The sequence below is a fragment of the Lolium rigidum genome, chromosome 3 (genome assembly GCF_022539505.1).
Source record: "Lolium rigidum isolate FL_2022 chromosome 3, APGP_CSIRO_Lrig_0.1, whole genome shotgun sequence".
In the NCBI taxonomy this organism is placed as follows: Eukaryota; Viridiplantae; Streptophyta; class Magnoliopsida; order Poales; family Poaceae; genus Lolium; species Lolium rigidum.
Window position 1 is genome coordinate 37,212,237 of NC_061510.1, and position 9,355 is coordinate 37,221,591.

The window sequence follows — 9,355 nt, forward strand, 5'->3', positions numbered from 1 at the left end:
CCAGTTGCAGCAAAGATGCGTTGTTGTAATCCGTGGTCAATGGGACAACTCCGTGCTTGGCCGACTAGCCAAATAGGAGTCCCTTCAGCCACTCGTCATGGCACTCACCTTCGGTCCACCCCCAAGTGGTTCCTTCCCCGACGATGTCATCTTCATCGGTGGAGAGGCACCTGGTTGCGCTTTCCAACCTATCTTGTTCAGGGTCCTTTTGTAAAACCAACAGATTGGTTATATTTTTTATTTTCTTGTAAGGTTGTTTTTGTAAAATGTAAACCAGCTGGGTAGGCAGCTCTAGAACCTCCATGTTCTTTTGAATAATTGTTATGTTTATCTCTGTGACGGTTGTTGTTTTGATATATTCTGTGTGCCATAGATAACTATTAAGCCGAATTGCGGCTGCAACCTGCTAGGCTCAACTATTTTTGTATTAGTAGAAAATTTTATTAGTTATGGCATTCACATTGATTTATTGAGTTTGTCAAGGCTGGTTAATAGGCAGTCCCTATCTCATATGCACAACCTTTTTGACATTTTCGGGGCGACAGAATGAGCCGGCGAATCCAAAAGACAGATTCATCTTCATCTAGTACGGTAATTAATTTCCTACGTTATCTTGCTGGGAAATCTTGGGCTGGTTTGGAGACCAATTCCAATTTCCAAGCAATCGCCGGTTAGGTGCCCACTAACGCCAATTCTGCATCTATCTTTCTCCTACAATCTCTACCCAGGACTAGCTGGAGTGGACTGTCAAAGTGTCAAAACCTGTGCATCGGGCTGGTATTGACCAATGGGACGACCGGATTGAGTGGAAGACGTTATCCGGAAGGGAGAAATGGTTCGAATATTTTACACGCACACACGTCCTTTTCGCACACATTTTGCAGGTTTGCCAAACCACCTACCGATCTGTACGTGCCATTGCAGCTTGCTGCAACTACAAGTCAGACGCAGGTATGCCCATGTTTGAAGATTGCGGAAATTGTCCCGGCATGAAGAATACTCGCCAGCGTACATGCATTTGTAAAAAGAAAAAGCAAAAATACAGAGGGTACATAGACTTTGAACACGTAGGCCGCGCTTTGTACCTCTCACGGTGATAGGTAGACCATGGTAATAGGAAGACGAGAAAGATATTTTTTTTTTCATATGCTGCTACCAAACAAATTTATCCAAAAATATCAGCATGTTCAGATCGGCATTTTGTCCGGAGCAAGGTCCGTCTAGGTGGAAACTAAGACTACCCATAGTGGGAGTATCATAGGTAATATCATGCATTTCATGCATGCAAAATGCTGATGTGGTAGTGCAATTAAGGATGAGAGAGAGGGTACTAGTATCATGGGTAGATACTGTATCATAGCACATACTACTAGAAAAATTAATGTCAAGTAAATCTTGTACACATATTTGCATTGAGATTCTACAAAACAATTAATATATGAAAATTATGATACTAGTATATGATACCATGCATCGTGGAGATAGTAACATGTAGTAGTATCATACGCATGATACTTCTATATGATATTATGCATTGTGACTAGTCTAAGGAAAATTTCCTTATTTCTTGTGCCAGGCTGCATGAGCCTCTTACATGATACGGTGAATGCAGCCATACCGAAACACATAACCCAATTTTCTTCAAAAATACACCACATCCACTCCGAGCTAAGAAACAAGCTTAAAACGCCATATTTTTCGTCGTTTCTACCCTTTTGAGCCAAACATGATCCTACTGTTTTTATGCACGTTTAGTACGTAAGCAACCAGCTCATTGTCCTCTGTCCCCCGAAAGTGGCAACAGTTTATAATCGAGCAGGATACCAAACCATCCTATCCACTTCCAAGTGCGATGCTCTTTCTTTAATCTTCAAAAATCATCATCGCTAACGACACCCCTGAATCATTGAGACGGTGCCAGATGGAGTGGAGAGAAACACGTACGCATGTGTGGAACAGAACCTGTTATGTTTTGTTGTCCCCACCCATGTCATGTGTTTGAGTTTGGCTAGGAATATCCTCCACGCAAGATCCGTGTCAGCAAAATGGACAGGGGAACTGAAAATATTAAGGCTTCTCCATAGTTAATGATGAAAGGAATGGAAATAAAGGCTGTCTTATTTATTACCCTCTAATTTAATAAATAGACAGGTGAGTACATGTTGTTTTTCCTCTTTTTTTCTTGTGCTTACTAAGTTATGAACTTTCTTAATTTTGGCGAATTGACGCTCAGATTTTATAATTTCTAATGGAGTGAGTACATCTTTTAAGAAACAATTCATTAAAAAGTCTCTTATAAAAAGTCACAACTACCATTGTTCCGGTTTATAGATCTTATGTGTACCCCTAGGTTATAATTTAACTAACATAATAAATGTTATACATTACAAAATATAGATCGTCAAAAATAGATGTTTTACTTTCTAATAATACAATTTTGTATAGTATAATTTATATCATGTTAGTTAAATTGACGAAAAGGTAGATAGCTGCATGCCGCTTATTCTCTCCCCGGTGTTGGTATGCGCGAGCGGGAATGAAAGTTACCTCCCACCCATCCTACCTCCGTTTTGCATATGAACTAAAAACTAGGCCACCTACTGCACATCATTTTGGCACAAACTTAACTATTTTTTGCGTACGGTACATTTTGTGGATATGATAGATCCTGTTTTCCGCCTCATATTCATATGTATCATACACATTGGTTAAAATGTGAGAGTTTTATAGGTTTTCCCTTTTGAGTATCTCTTAGAAAACCTCTAAGTACGACAGAGTCATTGATTTGAAGAAGGATTTTAATAGTCGTTATTGCATCTACATTGATCTTATTGGGTCTTGTCCGAGCATATACAATTTTCGATAAGACTGGTTCTTTTTATCAGTTTCACGTCACTTAGATAAAACGAAAAAAGATAGGATACAATGGATCATTGAAGGTATGTCTAGTCATTATGGATTGTTATCAAGAAAACATGCGAGTAAAAGGAAACATCTCACACAACGACAAGAATGTCTAGAGGATTATCCCTCAGAGAAGAGAAGAAATATCTTTTTTGTTTGTTTCTCTCTTCCAAATCAGCCGCCGCTAGCTATTACTTATTCTTATCTTTTGTAACATTTTTGTCGGCACGATGGGATGCACTGGTGAATCCAAAGGATACACTCTTTTAGTCTAATAAGATTTACTTTGTTACTCTATCTTCTGAGAAAATCTTGGGCTGGTTTCGAGACCATTTCCGAGCAATGGCAGGTTAGGTACGCGATTAACACCAATGCTGCTGTTTTTTCTGCTAATCCACACGGGTCTAGGGTGGACAGGCAAAACCAATGGGACGACCGAATTCAGTGGACGACGTTATCCGGAACGGAAAATAGTTTGAATATCAAGTACGCCCATTTCACACACATTTTGCAGGTTTGGTCATGCCACCTACCGAATCTACATCCGTACCATTGCAACAACTGCAAGTCAGTCACCACACAAGTATTAGTATGCCGGTGTTTGAAGCATAGCTACTGTCCAGAAATAAAGAACTGGGGTACACATACATGCACTTGTTGTAAAGTAACACATGCATAGACTTTGACTACTAAGATTACAACAGATCTCTAGAGTCCGGATTTTTGATTGCGAGTCTTTGATCTCCTTGGTACTCTTGTTGCTAAGCTAGGTCCCTTATAAATGCCATTGAACTTCTCGTACGTAAGCAACGAGGTCAACGTGTTTTACCCCTGAAAACGGCAACATTTTATAGTCCAGGAGAAACCTAAACCATCCAATCCATTTCTAAGAGCAATTCCAATAGTGTAGTCAGCTGTTGCCTATAAGCCAAGTGTCATGTCATTTATAGCCAAGTTAGAGCCAACATATACAATAGTGAGCTATAAAAATGTAGTATTTTATCAATGTATGGCCCACCCTTCACTCTCACGAAAGTCGCTTAGGAAGCACGTCTTCAGAAATTTGCTTATCGTATAAGAGCCCACTCTCCTTCTCTCTCCTCCTCTCTCTCTTCCAACTAAGCAATAATATACTATTTTAATTCTTATAGCCAGCTGATTAGGACTTATTGTACTTGCTCTAAGGGGCGTGCTTTTCTTTAATCCTCCTCCTCGCTAACGATGATTGTGAATCATTGACGGTGCCGAATAGAGGAAAGAAACACGCACGGATCGTTGGAACAGACTGGGGCATATGTCTCCACGCCTGGGTTTGACCAGGAATATTCTCCACGGCCGCCACGCAAGCAGCGTGTCAGCGAAAATGGACTTCGAAGCTCAGAAACAATATTCAGTTCAGCAGCATCTGAATCTGACCAGGATCCATGTGCTGCTGCAGGACAGAGTCCTTCTCTTCTGGAAGTACCATGTACTACGAGCAACGGCAGGCCGTCGGCGTGCTAATTTTGCCCTTGTTTAATTAAGCCGGCGTCCTAAGTAAGTCCCAACAAAAAAAAAAATCGGTGTCTAAAAAGTATCCGTTGGACGAACTACGATTTGACTGTATCTGAACTCCAGTTTCTGCGTATGAAATGCCGGCGCATTGGATAATCACGACGGCGACGTACGGCATCATCGATCGATTATTTATACGAAGCGAATATCGAATTGCTAGCGTGTTTTGGGTCCATAATCTATTGCTGAGCATCGTGGCATGTCGTGAGGATACAGCAGGAGCCGTCCTATCGGTTCGACCGTCGTGTGTTCCCCAGCCTCTTCGACGAGACGCGCGAATGTCACGATACTGTGACTATCAGCGTCGGATCTTTCTTTTTAAATCTCAGCTGACGTACCTCGAGCTGGCACGCGTGCTATTATTTGAATCAAATCAAGGTACTGTAGTAGGTAGCAACCGACCGGCCGATCTTATTTTCATATCGCGGACTCATGATAAGATCGAATCCGTCGACCACATTGCTCACATGGAACTGCAAAAGCAAAACAAAAATGGATTGCGTCTTCAGGACCTGAATACCGGACCCATGTAAACTTCCCAGCTAAATGGAAAGCCAATCATTTCTTTACGGTGCTCTTTTAACCTTTGTTACTCCACTTTAAGTCTCTTCTTACTCTTTTCATTTTTTTTTGTAGTATCATTTTTTGCAAACAGAGCTTGGCTGTGGTGGTTAGGTCCCTTGTGGTGGAACCAGTCCACCCAGGTTCAAGTTCTAGACTTGGCATGGGTGTTTGCATTTACCTGGATTTATTCCAGAATTTAACCGGCGCTATGCTTTCATTGGTAGGTGACGTGCCCGTCAACAGCGAGGTGCCAGTGGTGACTTCGTCAACCTCAAGATATGCCAGCTCAGTTTCTCGGAGGTGCTCATAGGGGTAGGGTGGGCGTGCGTGCGTTCATAGGGGTGTTTGTACGTGCGTGTTCTTGAGCGTCTGCGTTGTACTGTGCTCTCAAAAAAAACTTTATAACCCTTTAATTTTGAACTTTACTTTTTTTTCTTGGCAAACAGTTTTTAAACGAGTACACAGGAACGGGGCGATCAAAGACAAAAGGAAGCAAACAAGGCAGTTTCAGTGGGCCTCTCTTTGCTCATGGGCGCCCTTTAATCACATGTTTGGGCCTCTTTAAAACCCTACCTTTGCACACACCCCATTGTCATCTTTCTGCTACCCATTTCCTCATGTCTGCGTGTTTCAAAATTTCCTCCCATGGTTACGTTATCTGCCACTGCCAGCGTGCCGCCTCTGCTAGGAAGTAGGAACTGGTGATTCATTACTTTTGGTTAAAGTATCTCAACTGACACTAGGTGAGACCTGGTGTCTGGTAGTAACTTGCAAGGCGGTAAATTAGTTACCTGCAAGCACCAACAAGAGCAGCTTCCTTGTTGGTTGTCATGTCCAGTTCAGTCTCATACTGGCATTTGATAGTTCAGTACGATTGCATTATTGCCTAGGTTTGTGCAGCTGCTAACTTTGCGGAGTCTCCAACAGTTCCTCGTCTCTTTATCCTCCTTTTTATACCATGATGAAAGTACAAAGGCAAGTCCTTTGAGGAAAGATAAAGTGTGCCGTAACGGACCGCATTGACATTTCACATCCCAACTACAAATTTCAGGTCAACTTTGCAAAAGAACCCACTCCGACGCTTTAGAGCAAGTACAATAGAGTCCAGTCAGCTGACTATAAGACATTAAATAATATATTTTAGATAAGTTGGAGGAGAGAGAAGAGGAGAGAGAAGAGAGGTGAGCTACTATGCAATAGCCAGCTCTTGCACGTGCTCCTAGGCAACTTGTGAGAGTGAAATATGAGCCATATATTAGTAAAGTACTACATTCTTATAGCCAACTATTGTACATGTTAGTTATATGATGACTACAAATGATATGACATCTTGTTATAGCCAACAGTTGGCTATACTACTGGAATTGCTCTTAGCCACATGCACGCATGGCTGCACACTTTGTTGCTAGGTCCATCATTCCACGAGGATAACCACCAAGAGATACAATCATACACACGAGTCCATGCATGATGCATCCGTTTTCTATTAGGCTAGCCATAGGCTAGTATCATAAGGAGTATCATGCATGCCACCTTTGAAAAAATCTGATGTGACGCTATAATTAATGAGGAGAGATATGCTAGTGGTATCATAATATGATACTGTATCATAGCACGTGAAACTAGAAAATTTAATGTCAGATACATCCTATACACACAATTGCATTGAGATTCTACAAATAATTAAATATCATGAGATTATGATACTGCTAGATGATACTAACCACTATAGCGGTAGTATCATAGACTTGTATCATATGGATGATACCACTATATGATACTTTGCACTATGACCAGCCTTACTCTACTTCGATCTCCATCGGTTTCTTCTACAGCTACAAGCCTACAAGGCAACCAAGTTTCGTCCAGTTTGTACGAAATTCTGCAGAGCCCAACTTGATAGTAGTTCAAATAAGAAATAAGACGGAATCACAGTCGTGTAGGAAATTCCACTATTTGTTGTCCTTGAACTCTAGTGGTTTCATCGTAAAACTGCTGTTTAGTTTAAAACAAGCCCTCCCCAAGCTCTTGAAAAAGACTTGCATCATGCGTGACCAGAGAAATGCGTTGACATGGACAAAGATAACCACGCTGCAAAAAGAAAATAGAAAATCGTGACAAGCCCGAAACAAGGAAAAAAATGAGCCCTCGACCCAGCCGACCTCTCTAGCACCATGTTGGCCACAAAGCCCTAGTAGCGGTGTCCCCACCCCCTAGCATTCGCATGCAACCTCATGGTCCCACCTCTTAGCCTTAATTAGCACCATGTCATCCATATGCCATTAGCAATAGCCCACCGTGTTGTCTTCTTGAAGTCGTGCCTTCAACTTGAAGGAAGGAGCATGGAGGCATTAATCGGTGATGAATTCATCCGACAAGAGCGACGAAGTGTCGCCAATGAGCATGGTCGGTACGATGATTTTAACATCACACTGACGAGTGGGGAAGCGAAATGCGCTAGGGTCGCGAGCGAGTAGGACGACGAACGAGCCAATCAAGTTTGAGGATCAACATGGACTAGCCAGACGTCCACATAGTGGAACAACACGAGCTCTGGGGAGTTTGACGAGAGTAGTGTGGAGTTGCTTGGCTAGAAGAGGCAAGTATAGATTTGGACGGTTCGATCTAATACATAATTTTTTTCGTGTCACTTGTTGTCCACCCAAGCATGATGTGATATGAACTTTTCCAAGAGTTTAAAGTTTCTTTGGACCAAATCAAAGTTTATACTGAAAGGTGAGCTTGCTAGATAGTCCACGATGAAAAATGGCCTTAATTTTTTTAGGAGGAAGGGAGAGTTTTCATTCATCAACCAAGTTCACAGGGATACAGGTAATGTCAGTCGTCCTAGAAGCCAGATAGGACGGCAGTTACTACAGCATTTACAAGAGAATGAGCATCCGCAGCAGACTCTCTATACTCATGGCTAAAAGAAGCCACCTGAAACAAAGAACTCCGGTAGTCCGGTACTCTATTTCCTTCAACAAGAGAACATATCGACAGGGCACCTTGTTCTTCAGATTGTGTATCACTTTATCACCTGTAAACAGTCGGAAACGACACTGGTTTCAGTCAGCTGAAGATCAAGTGCAAGCGAGTGTGCTTCATTGCGAGCTAAAGACATGTCGAGCTCCATCTCAAATGCCAGGCCCAACCTGTGCATGGCCTCCTTAGCGAACAGCGGTAGGCCTTTTTTTTAGATGGGCCACTCCTCGGTAACACGGCCGCTTCCTGTTCAGCTTTTGTTTCCAGAGCACAATGGAAGGCCCACCCCAGTGGTCCAGTCTGGGAGCTTATTATTCTCTCCAAATGAAAATAGTTTTCCTATATAACTTTTGAAGTTTAATAAGAGTCTGAGAACCAATGTGTGGTTGGATGGCCTTCCCTAAAAAAAGGGTGTGGTTGGATGATTTGGGAGGCAGTGGCACTAAGTCACCCAGACGACTAGAGTTTAAACCCCAGGTTTAACAGTTTAGTGTTTCGTAAAGATGAAATATTCTTCAGTGCGAGACGACGTTCCGGTCAATAACGAGGCGATGCACCTGTGGTCTGACTTTGTCAATCTCGCAGACCAAGGGTGTGTTTGGATTATAGCCAATGCCTACCATACCAAAAATTTGGCAAGCCCACGACATTAGGTCGTTGTTTGGCTTAACGCCAATATATTTGCTCGCCAAAGTTCGCCCGAGCCTGTCCACGTAATTTTCGCCCACGCGAGGGCGAGCTGATGGCACGGAAATCGTGCGCCAAAATATTGGCTGCCCCGCCCGCTCGGGTCGTCCTAGTGGGTCCGGTGTAATCAATGCTTGATTCCCTTGTGGAGTAAATACGAACAACAATCCAGCGCTCTATTTTCTTTGTTATTATGCCAGCAGTACTCTGCTAACTACTGCTACAAGGAAACATTCCGTTAAAGAAAGAACTACCACTAGAATTTTTTTTCTTTAGGTGTTCAGCGCACTGCAATAGTCGCTTATGATTTTGCACCGGTTGCAAACAAAACGGAGGCACTAGTCTACCCAAAATTTGGAAGAGCAATGGCTATAATCCAAACAACAACACCTTGCCAAAATTTTGGTCATGCCAAAAATTTGGTAGGGCTTGTTGCTGTTGGGGCTCAAACCAAACACACCCCAAGACTATGCATGGTTTGGTACCAACTCGCCCAAGCTGTCGAACCAAACCAAGGGCAACTGTGTCACAAACTAACTTGTCTATTGGATCCAAGCTCGTGAACAACAATAGTGTTAGCTACCTTTTAATTATGTGCGATGCATGAGAAGACCATGCCATTTTCTCACTTCGTAAATGTGAACGTCAGCCGTTGAGTTCG